The sequence below is a fragment of the Schistocerca americana genome, chromosome 1, assembly GCF_021461395.2.
Source record: "Schistocerca americana isolate TAMUIC-IGC-003095 chromosome 1, iqSchAmer2.1, whole genome shotgun sequence".
Taxonomy (NCBI): Eukaryota; Metazoa; Arthropoda; class Insecta; order Orthoptera; family Acrididae; genus Schistocerca; species Schistocerca americana.
Window position 1 is genome coordinate 1,122,547,233 of NC_060119.1, and position 14,911 is coordinate 1,122,562,143.

Here is a 14,911-nt window from a genome sequence, read left to right on the forward strand (position 1 = left end):
CAACACTTGGGCTTTCAGTCAAGCCTGTCACAGATCGATGCCTGTCCCGGTTTACAGGGAGGCCAACTCTTGGACCTCTACGATCTGTGATGAGGCGTCGACGTCCAACACCTTGTCAGCCACTCGTATATTCACCATTCTTCAACCACTTGCCACAGATATTGGAGAAAAGCCGATGAGCTTCATCGTTTCCAAGACGCCGGTTTCCAGGCGTCCAGTTACTGGGCTACAATGACCTACCATTTGTCAAAGTTGGATATATCAGTGTATTTCTCTAGTAACTAGAATGATTCCTCATTATTTTCTGCACGACTATATGCTATCCTTACTGCACCACATGCTCGCAAAACCATCAAGTGGCATTCATCTACATCTACATCTACGTGAATACTCTGCAAACCACATGTAAGTGCCTGGTAGAGGGTTCATCGAACCACCTTCGCAATTCTCTATTATTCCAATCTCCTATAGCGCGCGCAAAGAATGAACACCTATATCTTTCCATAAGAACTCTGATTTCCCTTATTTTATCGTGGTGATCGTCTCTCTCTGTCTGGGTCAGTGTCATCAAAATATTTTCCCATACGGAGGAGGGAGTTGGTAATTAGAATTTCGCGAGAAGATTGCGCCGCAACGGAAAACGCTTTCGTTTTAATAATGTCCACCCCAAATCCTGAATCATTTCAGTAACACTCTCTCCCCTACTTCGCGACAATACAAAACGTGATGCCATTCTTTGAACATTTTCGATGTACTCCGTCAACCCTATCTGCTAAAGATCCCACACCGCGGAGCAGTATTCTAAAAGAGAACGGACAAGGCAGTCTCCTTAGTAGGTCTGTTACATTTTCTAAGTGTCCTGCCAACAAAAAGCAGTCTTTGGTTAGCCTTCCCCACAACTTTTTCCATGTGTTCCTTCCAATTTAAGTTGTTCGTAATTGTAATACCTAGGTATTTAGTTGAATTTACGGCTTTTAGATTAGACTGATTTATCGTGTTACCAAAGTTCAATGAGTTCCTTTTAGCACTCATGTGGATGACCTCATACTTTTCGTTATTCAGGGTCAACTGCCACTTCTCGCACCATTTAGATATTTTTTCTAAATCGTTTTGCAGTTTGTTTTGATCTTCTGATGACTTTATTAGTAGAAAAACGACAGCGTCATCTGAAAACAACCTAAGAAAGCTGCTCAGATTGTGTCGCAAATTGTTTATATAGATAAGTAACAGCAAAGGGCTATAACATTACCCTGGGGAACGTTAGAAATCACTTCTGTTTTACTCGAAGACTTTCCGTCAGTTACTACGAACTGTGAACTCTCAGACAGGAAATCATGAATCCAGTGACATACCTGAGACGATATTCCATAACCACGCAATTTCACTACAAGCCGATTGTGTGGTACAGTGTCAAAAGCCTTCCGGAAATCCAGAAATACGGAATCAGTCTGAAATCCCTTGTCAATAGCACCCAGCATTTGAATCTGGATACGGGCCATGGTCATAATGATTTGGCTCGTTAGTGTGTTATGCCCACACAGTCAGCTGACATCGGAACCACGAGGAAGATACCGGGCCGCGCGGGATTTGCCGAGCGGTCTCAGGAGCTGCAGTCATGGACAGTGAAGCTAGTTCGGGCGGAAGTTCGAGTCCTGCCTCGGGCATGGGTGTGTGTGTGTTTGTCCTTAGGATAACTTAGGTTAAGTAGTGTGCAAGCTTAGGGACTGATGACTTTAGCAGTTAAGTGCCATAAGATTTCACACACATTTGAACATTTTTTTGAAGATACCGGCTTTCTATTTTGTGTAGTTCGTACATGCTTGACTGAAAAATTGAGTCAGGATTCCTCCATAATAGGTAAGACGTAAGTATCATTCTTTGCAGAGGGGTGATACTAGATTTCCCAAAAATAAGGAAAAAATACATTGTGGCTTGAAAATGTGTTTTGAAATGAGAGAGGTGTGTAATTCTTATTTACTTGAATGAATTTTTTACTCTGCATCGGAATGTGTGCCGGTATGAAACTTTATGACATTTAAAACTGTGCACCAGAACGAGACGCGAACTTGGAGCACTACCTTTCGCAGGCAAATGGTCTATCGACCTTATTTCTTACCGAGTGAGTTGCCCAGGCACGACGCAGCACATGTCCTCACAGCTCCGCTTCCGCCAGTACCTCGTCTCCTACCTCCAAACTTTACAGAAGTTCTTCTGCGAAACTAGCAAAACTAGCGCTCCTGGAAAAAAAGGATATTGTGAACGCACGTGTTAGACTGGGAACAGACTGGGGGTTGTTTCCAGAATGAAAATTTCACCCTGCAGCGGATTGTACGTAGATATGAAGCTTCCTGAGAGATTAAATCTATACACCAACACAGAAAAGTACCATGAATGACTTTAAGAAAATTGGTCACAAGTTACTGTTCTTGACCAAGATTACCAGGCTGGATTTCGAACAAACCGCTCCATAACTGATAATTTGTTTACTATACGACAAATCTTTGAGAAATACTGGGAATTTATCAAAAACATCCACTGTCTCTTCATTGATTTCCAGCGAGCCTACGACAGCACCCACAGAAGTAGCCTCTACAATACCTTATAAGAATTTAGTATACCCAGTAAAATAATTAGGATGATACAACTGTGCATGGATGGCTCCCAGGCAGCAGTAAAGTCCAGAGGATCCATATCCCCCACCTTTCCAATTAAAATAGACTTACGACATGGAGACGCTCTTTCATGTGTCCTCTTTAACCTTGCATTACAGAAAGTGGTTCGGGAGAGTAATTTACATCTATACAATGGTCTCCGATTCGAACACAGTGAAGTAAAACTCCTGGCTTATGCAGATGATATAGTGTTGCTGAGTGAAACTGAAGAAGAAGTGAAAGACATGTACGGATGTCTCAGACACAGTGCCAGCAAAATCGGGCTTTTGATTAACTAAGAGAAAACCGAATATATGAAAGTAGGTCGAGTCATAAACCAAAATCCTTATTTGAAATTGCCCAACATTCTAAATTCAGAAAAGTTCTCCAGTTTAAATACCTTGGATCATGTTTCAACAGTACAAATATCATAACAATGGATATAAATGAAAGAATAGCCTCAGGGTCAAGACGTCTGTACTCACTAATCAACCCACTCAGAAGTAAAGCTTTGTCAATCACCACAAAGATGAAGATATACAACACTATTATCTGCCCCATGTGTATGGTTCAGAAAGCTGGACGCTTACAAAGAATGAAAGAGAAAAACTGAATGATTTTGAAAGAAAAGAAATGAGAAAAATCTGGGGAGCTGTGTTGGAGAATGGAGTATGGAGAATTCGAAAGAACAATGAAATTTATCAGTTAATGAAGCAACGCACTATCGTCCAGAAATTAAAAAGTAGGAGACTGCAATGGGCTGGACATGTGACCAGAATGGTAAACAACAGAATCACCAAGAAAGCATTTGAAGGAACTCTCCAGGCAACAAGACCATTGGGCCGACCTCGTACAAGATGGAAAGATGATATAGAGAAGGACATCGCAGCATTAGGAAATTCCGCAGGGTGGAGAGAGGCTGCGAGAGATAGAAGGCGGTGGAAGCAGATCGTTGATGCAGCGCGTGGTCTACAGGGCCTGTGATCGCTGAGAAGAGAGAGAGAGAGAGAGAGAGAGAGAGAGAGAGAGAGAGAGAGATGAAAAATGTGAATTTGTAAATTTTGGCGGCCGATAGATGAATGTGTGACGTTGCAGGGCAGTCTCATCGAGCAGCTCGTGAGGACAGTAAATAGAGGACTTGTCTATAGCAGAGCATAAAGTCTTTGCGAATTTCATTCCGTGTACTTAGCTGGACAGTAACTATACCTAGCACATAGGCACGTGGAGAGTTTACGAAGATGTCAGCATTTGAGGGAGGCCATGTGGGTGGCTTCAAAGAAGCCGGTTGGAGTACTTGGCGAATTGCTCAATATTTGAATTGGAGCGATGGCGCTGTTCGAGGATGTTGGCAGGAATGGAAGAACCAGGGCCGAACAAAGCGTCAAGAAGAAAGAGAAGAATTTGAGGACCTAGCAGTCGTCAGGGAGGCACAGAGAGCCCCGGATTTTCACTGTCATCTATCCGACGTGCAACTGGTGCTTCATTGACCACAAGGACCATTAATAATGCGAATCACAGAAAGGCGGCTGAGCTCACGGCGGTCCCCGCCATCTACCATTGGACTCTGTGCGTCGGCAAGCCTATCTGCAATGGTGTCGGGCACATTCGGCTTGGAATCTTAATGACTGGAGTAGACCTGTCTTCAGTGACGAGCCATGATGACCAGCGAAGACGTGTCTGGGGACGCCTCGGAAAGCGGTGAGACACCAGCCTCACTATCGCCTGCCATATGTCCCGACAACCAGGAACGATGGTCAGGAGTGCCATTTCATTTCGTTGCGTGGCTGGGATGTCATCAACAGTACCTTTCCAGCATAGCGGTATGTCGACCATGCTCAATGCCCTGTGTTGTTGGCCTTCAAGGGAAACCATCCGGGCTTGCGTTTCAGCAAGATAATGCGGCGAGCGTTTCTACTGCTTGTTTTCGTGCTTGCCAAACTCTAACTTGGCCAGCGAGGTTGCCCGATCTCTCCCCATTTGATAACATTCGGAACATTATGGACAGGGTCTTCTAACCAGCTCGTGATTTTGACGATCTAGAGCTTTCATTGGACAGAATTTGGGATGGTTTACGTCAGGAGGACGTCAACAACTGTATCAGTCAATGTTGTTGTTGTTGTGGTCTTCAGTCCTGAGACTGGTTTGATGCATCTCTCCATGCTACTCTATCCTGTGCAAGCTTCTTCATCTCCCAGTACTTACTGCAACCTACATCCTTTTGAATCTGTTTAGTGTATTCATCTCTTGGTCTCCCTCTACAATTTTTACCCTCCACGCTGCCCTCCAATGCTAAATTTGTGATCCCTTGGTGCCTCACAACATGTCCTACCAACCGGTCCCTTCTTCTTGTCAAGTTGTGCCACAAACTCCTCTTCTCCCCAATTCTATTCAATACCTCCTCATTAGTTATGTGATCTACCCATCTAATCTTCAGCATTCTTCTGTAGCACCACATTTCGAAAGCTTCTATTCTCTTCTTGTCTAAACTATTTATCGTCCATGTTTCACTCCATACATGGCCACACTCCATACAAATACTTTCAGAAACGACTTCCTGACACTTAAATCTATACTCGATGTTAACAAATTTCTCTTCTTCAGAAACGCTTTCCTTGCCATTGCCAGTCTACATTTTATATCCTCTCTACTTCGACCATCATCAGTTATTTTGCTCCCCAAATAGCAAAACTCCTTTACTACTTTAAGTGTCTCATTTCATAGTCTAATTCCCTCAGCATCACCCGACTCAATTCGACTACATTCCATTATCCTCGTTTTGCTTTTGTTGAAGTTCATCTTATACCCTCCTTTCAAGACACTGTCCATTCCGTTCAACTGCTCTTCCAAGTCCTTTGCTGTGTCTGACAGTATTACAATGTCATCGGCGAACCTAAAAGTTTTCATTTCTTCTCCAAGGATTTTAATACCTACTCCGAATTTTTCTTTTGTTTCCTTAACTGCTATCTCAATATACAATGGCAAGACGAATAACTGTTTGCATGACGACAACAGGTGGTCCAACGCGTTACGGACTTTCCCAGTTTTCAAAGCTCTTTCTCTTGAATAAGGCTTCCAGTTTCTTTCTGAAATTGTGATCGCTTGTTTTTCTGTGCATTAACCTCACATCCGTCCAATTCGGATAGTTCCGTTTGTCTTAGCGTGTATATGCCGGACCGACACTCCAACTCGCGACTTTTGCCTTTCTCGGGCAAGTCATCTACAGACTGAGCTACCCAAGCACGACTCACTACCTCTCTTCACAGCTTACTTCGGCCAGTACCTCATGTCATACCTTCAAAACTTCCAAGAAGTTCTCTTGCGAAACTTACAAGACTAGCACTCCTCCCAGGAAGGATACTGCAGAGACATGGCTTATCCATAGCCTGGGGAATGTTTCCAGAGTAAAATTTTCACTCTGCTGCGGAGTGTGCGCTGATATGAAACATTCTGGAGTTTAAAACTGTTTGCTGGGCCGAGACTCGAACTCAGGACCTGCTGTGAGGAGGGATCGTAAATCGTACTTGGATTGCTTAGTCAGTAGAGCAACTGCCCGCAAAAGGCACAGGTCGCGAGTTTGTGTCCTGATGCGGCACTCAGTTTTAATCTGCCAGGGAAGTTTCATTATTTATTGTATTACGTATTTTTTTACGCAGCACCTGGTCTGGTGCTATCTTGGAAATCACCTCGAACCTTCTTATTGTAGGCAAACCTTGGTGTGCCCTGACAGGTTTCACACCAACCTCTATTACCAAATTCATGCCTCAGAAGGCGATTAATCAACCTACTCCTTCTTTTAGCCAACTTTTCTTCTGCTTACTGCATATTCCTGGGTAGCCTCCGCCCTGAGCTCCGAATGAGGTTTTGTTTTATCTGCAGAATGTTTTACCCAGTCATTACCACCACCTCTTCACTCATTAGTGTTTTACTCATCACATTTTCAGCACTATTTTGTATCATCTCATTTAAGACCTTCTACTCCCGTCTCGTTCTTTGTTGTCAATGTTTCATTTCTGCGTAAGACTACACCCCAAATACATATTTCGGAAAGTATTTCCCTGGATTCAATTATTTATTCAACATCGACATATTTCTTTTCTGCTTCCAATCTACATTAAAAATTCACTTTACTACTACAATTGTTAATCATTTTTCTGCACCAAGAGCAAACATCATATGCTGCTACTTGCAGTATTTGATTCCCTAACATAATTTCCTCAAGCTCACTGAATTTAATTAGACTGCACTTCATTACCCTTGTTTAACTTTTAAAGAAAGATATCGTTCATCAGGCTGTATTTTAAAATTTTACTTAATTAAGCGCTTCTAGTTTCAAGTGTTTCATATTCTCAAATGCATCTAAAAACATAGCATCACACGATAATCAAAAGAAAATCGACGGATGTTGTGTTTCTCAAAGTCATTCATTGCATTTCTGTAGTTCGTTACACACTGCCGAAAATAAATAGTACAGTTGGAAAGACGACGTCGATTTTGTTCCAATGACAGCATATGTCACCTTGGGAGTAGTAGATGTGCTGATAATGGTTTCAACGTCATCCACCAAGGAATAGCGTAGTGACATAGCTATCAGTGTGCGATCTGTATCTACCCTGTAAAAGGGAATGCTCACTGCCAGAAGGCTCATTGTGGTCACAAATGTGAAGCAACCAGATAACCATGCTACGGAGAGGCACTGGTGCTTCCTACAGCCAACGGAGTGAGCTTGAAAGGGGTCAGACTGTCGCCCTTCGAATGGGGGGATTGTCCTTTCAGGGCATTGTCACCCACCCTGGATGTATTGCGTCAGCTGTGCAACGATGATAGTATCAGTGGTCATGTGAACATTACCACTAAGCTCTGGTCGTCCATGCAGCACAAACGGCCGTCAGGATCATCGTATTGGAAGGGTAGCAGTGGCAGATGAGAGAGCTTTTGCGATCAGACGTGTCACCATGGAAGCGGGCACGGCAATATTGAGGATTGTCCTCGCAGCGGCTGGCCTCGTACTGCACACACTCCAGACAATGTGCAGAGAGTTAACGAATTGGTGACTGCTGACAGACGCATCACAGTGAACGAATTGTCACGCTACGTTGGGATAGGGAAAGGAAGTGTTTGCAGAATCCTGAAAGTGTTGGCGTTAAAAAAGGTTTGTGCCAGGTGGGTTCCCAGGATGTTGACAGTGGCTCACAAAGAAACAAGAAAAACGGTATGCAGCGAACTTTTGGAACAGTACGAGATGAATTTCTTGGAAGAATTGTGACAGGCGATGAAACATGGCTCCATCATGTTTCACCAGAGACGAAGAGGCAATCAATGGAGTAGCATAATGCAAATTCACCCAAGAAAAAAAATTCAAAAGCACACCTTCTTCTGGAAAAGTTATGGCTACAGTGTTTTTCGATTGCGAAGGACTCTTGCTTGTGGACATCATGCCAAGTGGAACCACCACAAATTCTGATGCATATGGACGACACTGAAGAAACTTCAAGCTCGACTGAGTCGTGTTCGACCACATCGGCAAAAGTAGGATGTCTTGCTGTTGCACGACAATGCACGGCCACATGTCAGTCAAAAAACCATGGAAGCGATCACAAAACTCGGATGGACAACACTGCAACACCCGCCTTACAGTCGTGACCTGGCTGCATGTGACTATCATCTCTTTGGGAAACCGAAAGACTCTCTTCGTGGAACACGGTTTGAAGACGATGACTCCCTTGTGCACGCTGCCAAACAGTGGCTTCAACAGGCTGGTCCAGAATTGTACCGTGCGTGTACCCAGGCGCTGGTTCCAAGATGGCGTAAGGCAGTTGAGAAGGATGGAAATTATGTGGAGAAATGAAAATATTGTTCCTAAAGGATGTAGCTACACACTATAAAACTTTCAAACGTGTATAATAAAAGATGGATTTATAAAAAAAATAGTGTGCATTTCTTTTGGAGTGACCCTCGTAACAGTGGGGCTGCAGGCAAGCTTTAGCCCGCCTTCCACTCACGCCACATCTCGAACGGTGCTGTCAGAGTATCACATGGAAGATGGGATGGCGTTCTGTGGTCTTCAGCGATGAAAGCAGATTCTGCCTGCACACAAGCGATGGTCGTTTGCGTGTAACGACATAGACCAGGTGAGCGCTGTCACGTAGAGGGCATTCGTCCAAGACGCACCTGGCTCACCCCAGGTCTTATGGTATGGTGTAAGATAAGCTACAACTCCTCTCGTTCATCTTTCGTGTTCCTGGAGGGGGTGTTAACCAGCTGTCAGTACGTGCAGAATGTTGTCAGACCCATTCTTTTGACATTAATGTTAACAGGGAAGTTGTTCCAACAGGATAATGCTCACCCACACACTGCCCGTGGAGCTCAACGTGCTCTGGTGAGCACAATCTCCGGAATTCAATTGAGTACGTGTAGCATATGATGGGACGTGAAGTCACTAGTGCAATTCGTCGACAAACAATTCTTTCAGAACTACGTGAACAATTCGAGCAGGATTGGCAAACAGAACACAGCATGTTGTTCTCAATGGAGAGACGTCTACAGACGTTAAAGTAACCTCTGGAGTGCCACAGGGGAGTGTTATGGGACCATTTCTTTTTACAATATATATAAATGACCTAGTATATAGTGTCGGAAGTTTCATGCGGCTTTTCGCGGATGATGCTGCAGTCTGCAGAGAAGTTGCAGCATTAGAAAATTGCAGCGAAATGCATGAAGATCTGCAGCGGATAAGCACTTGGTGCAGGGAGTGGAAACTGACCCTTAACATAGACAAATGTAATGTATGATTATATGGTAGCGGAACAAACACTGGTAGCAGTTACTTCTGTAAAATATCTGGGAATATGTGTGCGGAACGATTTCAAGTGGAATGATCATATAAAATTAATTGTTGGTAAGGTGGGTGCCAAGTTGAGATTCATTGGGAGAGTCCTTAGAAAATGTAGTCCATCAATAAAGGAAGTGGCTTTCAAAGCACTCGTTGGACCTATACTTGAGTATTGCTAATCAGTGCGGGATCCGTACCAGGTCGAGATGACAGAGGAGATAGAGAAGATCCAAAGAAGAGCGGCGCGTTTCGTCACAGGGTTATTTGGTAAGCGTGATAGCGTTACGGAGATGTTTAGCAAACTCATGTGGCAGACTCTGCAAGAGAGGTGCTCTGCATCGCGGTGTAGCTTGCTGTCCAGGTTTCGAGAGGGTGCGTTTCTGGATGACGTATCGAATATATTGCTTCCCCCTACTTATACCTCCCGAGGAAATCACGAATGTAAAATTAAAGAGATTCGAGCGCGCACGGAGGCCTTCCGGCAGTCGTACTTCCCGCGAACCATACGCGACTGGAACAGGAAAGGGAGGTAATGACAGTGGCATGTGAAGTGCCCTCCGCCACACACCGTTGGGTGGCTTGCGGAGTATAAATGTAGATGTAGATATAACGTATCCCATCCCACGACAGTATTCGCCATCTGTACGATCGACTGGATTCCAGAGTCAGCGCCGGCATTGCCACCTGTGGAGGCTACACGACGTCTATTACGAGTATTTCCGTGTGGGTTGATACCTAATATCTCTGAACCGCTTGTGCTACTGATCCATAAATGTAACCATTTCATGTACTACATATGCACTGTTGCCACAACAAATCTTGAATGAACTGTAAACCACTAAAAGGATGTACAAGTTGTTTTCCGGCGTGTATGTTGATCCTCATTTAATTATGGTAATTAATTACGATTTCAGAAGCAATTGCGAAGGACAAATGATCCAGAAGGTGCACTCGAGAAGAAGAAACGATCTAAACCAGAATCACTTCAAAAAGCATAGACTGATTGAATGACGCCTTTCTTCAGTTTATCGTGGCTGTGGTGACCATGCAAAATAATTTTCAATAATATTTATATTACAACCTCTGCTAAAGACACTACTAATTTCATTCAACTGATCCTTCAAGTTATTTGCCATCTGTAAGAGAATTAAATCGTTATCGTCAAACCTTAAGGTTTTTACCTAATCTCCTTGAATTCCCTTTCCAAATTTTCTTTGCTGATTGTTCAGTCTACAGACCAAACAACATGGGCCACAGGTGGCCTACAACTCTGCCTCTCTCCATTCCCAACAACTTCCTCTTTTCTATGTCCTTCAACTCTCATAATTAAAAACTAAAAACTAAACTCCTCCCGAACAGGCCATGAAAGCCCAACGGTACCAACCGGCCGCCGTGTCATCCTCAGCGCATAGGCGTCACTGGATACGGATACGGAGGGGCATGTGGTCAGCACACCGCCCTCCCGGCCGTATGTCAGTTTCCGAGACCGGAGCCTCTACTTCTCAATCAAGCAGCTCCTCACTTTGCCTCACAAGGGCTGAGTGCAACCCGCTTGCCAACAGCGCTCGGCAGACCGGATGGTCACTCATCCAAGTGCTAGTCCAGCCCGGCAGCGCTTAACTTCGGTGGTGTGACGAGAACCGGCGTTACCACTGCGTCAAGGTCGTTGGGCAACTCTCATAACTGCAGTCTGTTTTTTCTACAAGTTACAGATGGCACTTCGTTACCTGTATTTTCTGCCTGCTAACAGAATCTCGAAACGTGTTTTCCAGTCAAAATCGTAAAAAAGCTTCGTGTTCATCGGCAAATGCTGTTTATTTGAATCTACATCTACATCTATACTCCGCGAGCCACCTTACGGTGTGTGGCGGAGGGTACTTATTGTACCACTATCTGATCCCCCCTTCCCTGTTCCATTCACGAATTGTGCGTGGGAAGAACGACTGCTTGTAAGTCTCCGTATTTGCTCTAATTTCTCGGATCTTTTCGTTGTGATCATTACGCGAGATATATGTGGGCGGTAGTAATATGTTGCCCATCTCTTCCCGGAATGTGCTCTCTCGTAATTTCGATAATAAACCTATCCGTATTGCGTAACGCCTTTCTTGAAGTGTCCGCCACTGGAGCTTGTTCAGCATCTCCGTAACGCTCTCGCGCTGACTAAATGTCCCCATGACGAATCGCGCTGCTTTTCGCTGGATCATGTCTATCTCTTCTATTAATCCAACCTGGTAAGGGTCCCATACTGATGAGAAATACTCAAGAATCGGACGAACAAGCGTTTTGTAAGCTACTTCTTTCGTCGATGAGTCACATTTTCTTAGAATTCTTCCTATGAATCTCAACCTGGCGCCTGCTTTTCCCACTACTTGTTTTATGTGATCATTCCACTTCAGATCGCTCCGGATAGTAACTCCTAAGTATTTTACGGTCGTTACCGCTTCCAATGATTTACCACCCATGACATAATCGTACTGGAATGGATTTCTGCCCCTATGTATGCGCATTATATTACATTTATCTACGTTTAGGGAAAGCTGCCAGCTGTCGCACCATGCATTAATCCTCTGCAGGTCTTCCTGGAGTACGTACGAGTCTTCTGATGTTGCTACTTTCTTGTAGACAACCGTGTCATCTGCAAATAGCCTCACGGAGCTACCGATGTTGTCAACTAAGTCATTTATGTATACTGTAAACAATAAAGGTCCTATCACGCTTCCCTGCGGTACTCCCGAAATTACCTCTACATCTGCAGATTTTGAACCGTTAAGAATGACATGTTGTGTTCTTTCTTCTAGGAAATCCTGAATCCAATCACAAACCTGGTCCGATATTCCGTAAGCTCGTATTTTTTTCACTAAACGTAAGTGCGGAACCGTATCAAATGCCTTCCTGAAGTCCAGGAATACGGCATCAATCTGCTCGCCAGTGTCTACGGCACTGTGAATTTCTTGGGCAAATAGGGCGAGCTGAGTTTCACATGATCTCTGTTTGCGGAATCCATGTTGGTTATGATGAAGGAGATTTGTATTATCTAAGAACGTCATAATACGAGAACACAAAACATGTTCCATTATTCTACAACAGATTGACGTAAGCGAAATAGGCCTATAATTATTCGCATCTGATTTATGACCCTTCTTGAAAATGGGAACGACCTGCGCTTTCTTCCAGTCGCTAGGTACTTTACGTTCTTCCAGCGATCTACGATAAATTGCTGATAGAAAGGGGGCAAGTTCTTTAGCATAATCACTGTAGAATCTTAAGGGTATCTCGTCTGGTCCGGATGCTTTTCCGCTACTAAGTGATAGCAGTTGTTTTTCAATTCCGATATCGTTTATTTCAATATTTTCCATTTTGGCGTCCGTGCGACGGCTGAAGTCAGGGACCGTGTTACGATTTTCCGCAGTGAAACAGTTTCGGAACACTGAATTCAGTATTTCTGCCTTTCTTCGGTCGTCCTCTGTTTCGGTGCCATCGTGGTCAACGAGTGACTGAATAGGGGATTTAGATCCGCTTACCGATTTTACATATGACCAAAACTTTTTAGGGTTCTTGTTTAGATTGTTTGCCAATGTTTTATGTTCGAATTCGTTGAATGCTTCTCTCACTGCTCTCTTTACGCTCTTTTTCGCTTCGTTCAGCTTTTCCTTATCAGCTATGATTCGACTACTCTTAAACCTATGGTGAAGCTTTCTTTGTTTCCGTAGTACCTTTCGTACATGATTGTTATACCACGGTGGATCTTTCCCCTCGCTTTGGACCTTAGTCGGTACGAACTTATCTAAGGCGTACTGGACGATGTTTCTGAATTTTTTCCATTTTTGTTCCACATCCTCTTCCTCAGAAATGAACGTTTGATGGTGGTCACTCAGATATTCTGCGATTTGTGCCCTATCACTCTTGTTAAGCAAATATATTTTCCTTCCTTTCTTGGCATTTCTTATTACACTTGTAGTCATTGATGCAACCACTGACTTATGATCACTGATACCCTCTTCTACATTCACGGAGTCGAAAAGTTCCGGTCTATTTGTTGCTATGAGGTCTAAAACGTTAGCTTCACGAGTTGGTTCTCTAACTATCTGCTCGAAGTAATTCCCGGACAAGGCAGTCAGGATAATGTCACAAGAGTCTCTGTCCCTGGCTCCAGTTCTGATTGTGTGACTATCCCATTCTATACCTGGTAGATTGAAGTCTCCCCCTATTACAATAGTATGATCACGAAACTTCTTCACGACGTTCTGCAGGTTCTCTCTGAGGCGCTCAACTACTACGGTTGCTGATGCAGGTGGTCTATAGAAGCATCCGACTATCATATCTGACCCACCTTTGATACTTAACTTAACCCAGATTATTTCACATTCGCATTCGCTAATAACTTCACTGGATATTATTGAATTCTTTACTGCTATAAATACTCCTCCACCATTGGCGTTTATCCTATCCTTGCGGTATATATTCCATTCTGTGTCTAGGATTTCGTTACTGTTCACTTCCGGTTTTAACCAACTTTCCGTTCCTAATACTATATGCGCACTATTTCCTTCAATAAGAGATACTAATTCAGGAACCTTGCCCTGGATACTCCTGCAGTTTACCAATATTACGTTAACTTTTCCTGTTTTTGGTCTCTGAGGACGGACGTTCTTTATCAACGATGATAATGTCCTCTCTGGTAAGCCGTCAGGTATTTTATCGTTTCGCCCAAGGGGGGGTCCCTCTATCCTAAAAAACCCCCGTGTGCACGCCACACGTACTCTGCTACCCTAGTAGCTGCTTCCGGTGTGTAGTGCACGCCTGACCTGTCTAGGGGGGCCCTACAGTTCTCCACCCAATAACGGAGGTCGATGAATTTGCAACCATTATAGTCGCAGAGTCGTCTGAGCCTCTGGTTTAGACCCACCACACGGCTCCAAACCAGAGGACCGCGATCGACTCTGGGCACTATGCTGCAGATATTAAGCTCAGCTTGCACTCCGCGTGCGATGCTGGTTGTCTTCACCAAATCAGCCAGCCGCCGGAAGGAACCAAGGATGGCCTCAGAACCCAAGCGGCAGGCGTCATTCGTTCCGACATGTGCTACTATCTGCAGCCGGTCACACCCAGTGCGTTCAATAGCTGCCGGAAGGACCTCCTCCACATTACGGACGAGACCCCCCGGCAAGCACACCGAGTGCACACTGGCATTCTTCCCCGACCTACCCGCTATTTTCCTGAGGGGCTCCATAACCCGCCTAACGTTGGAGCTCCCTATAACTAATAGGCCCGCCCTCTGTGACTGTCGGGACCTTGCCGGAGAATCGGCCACTGGCCCAACAGGCGAGGCATCCTGTGGTGGCTCGGAAACGATGTCATCACCACTAGGGAGCACCCCGTACCTGTTGGAAAGGGGTAAGGCAGCTGCCACGCGGCCAGATCCCACCTTCGC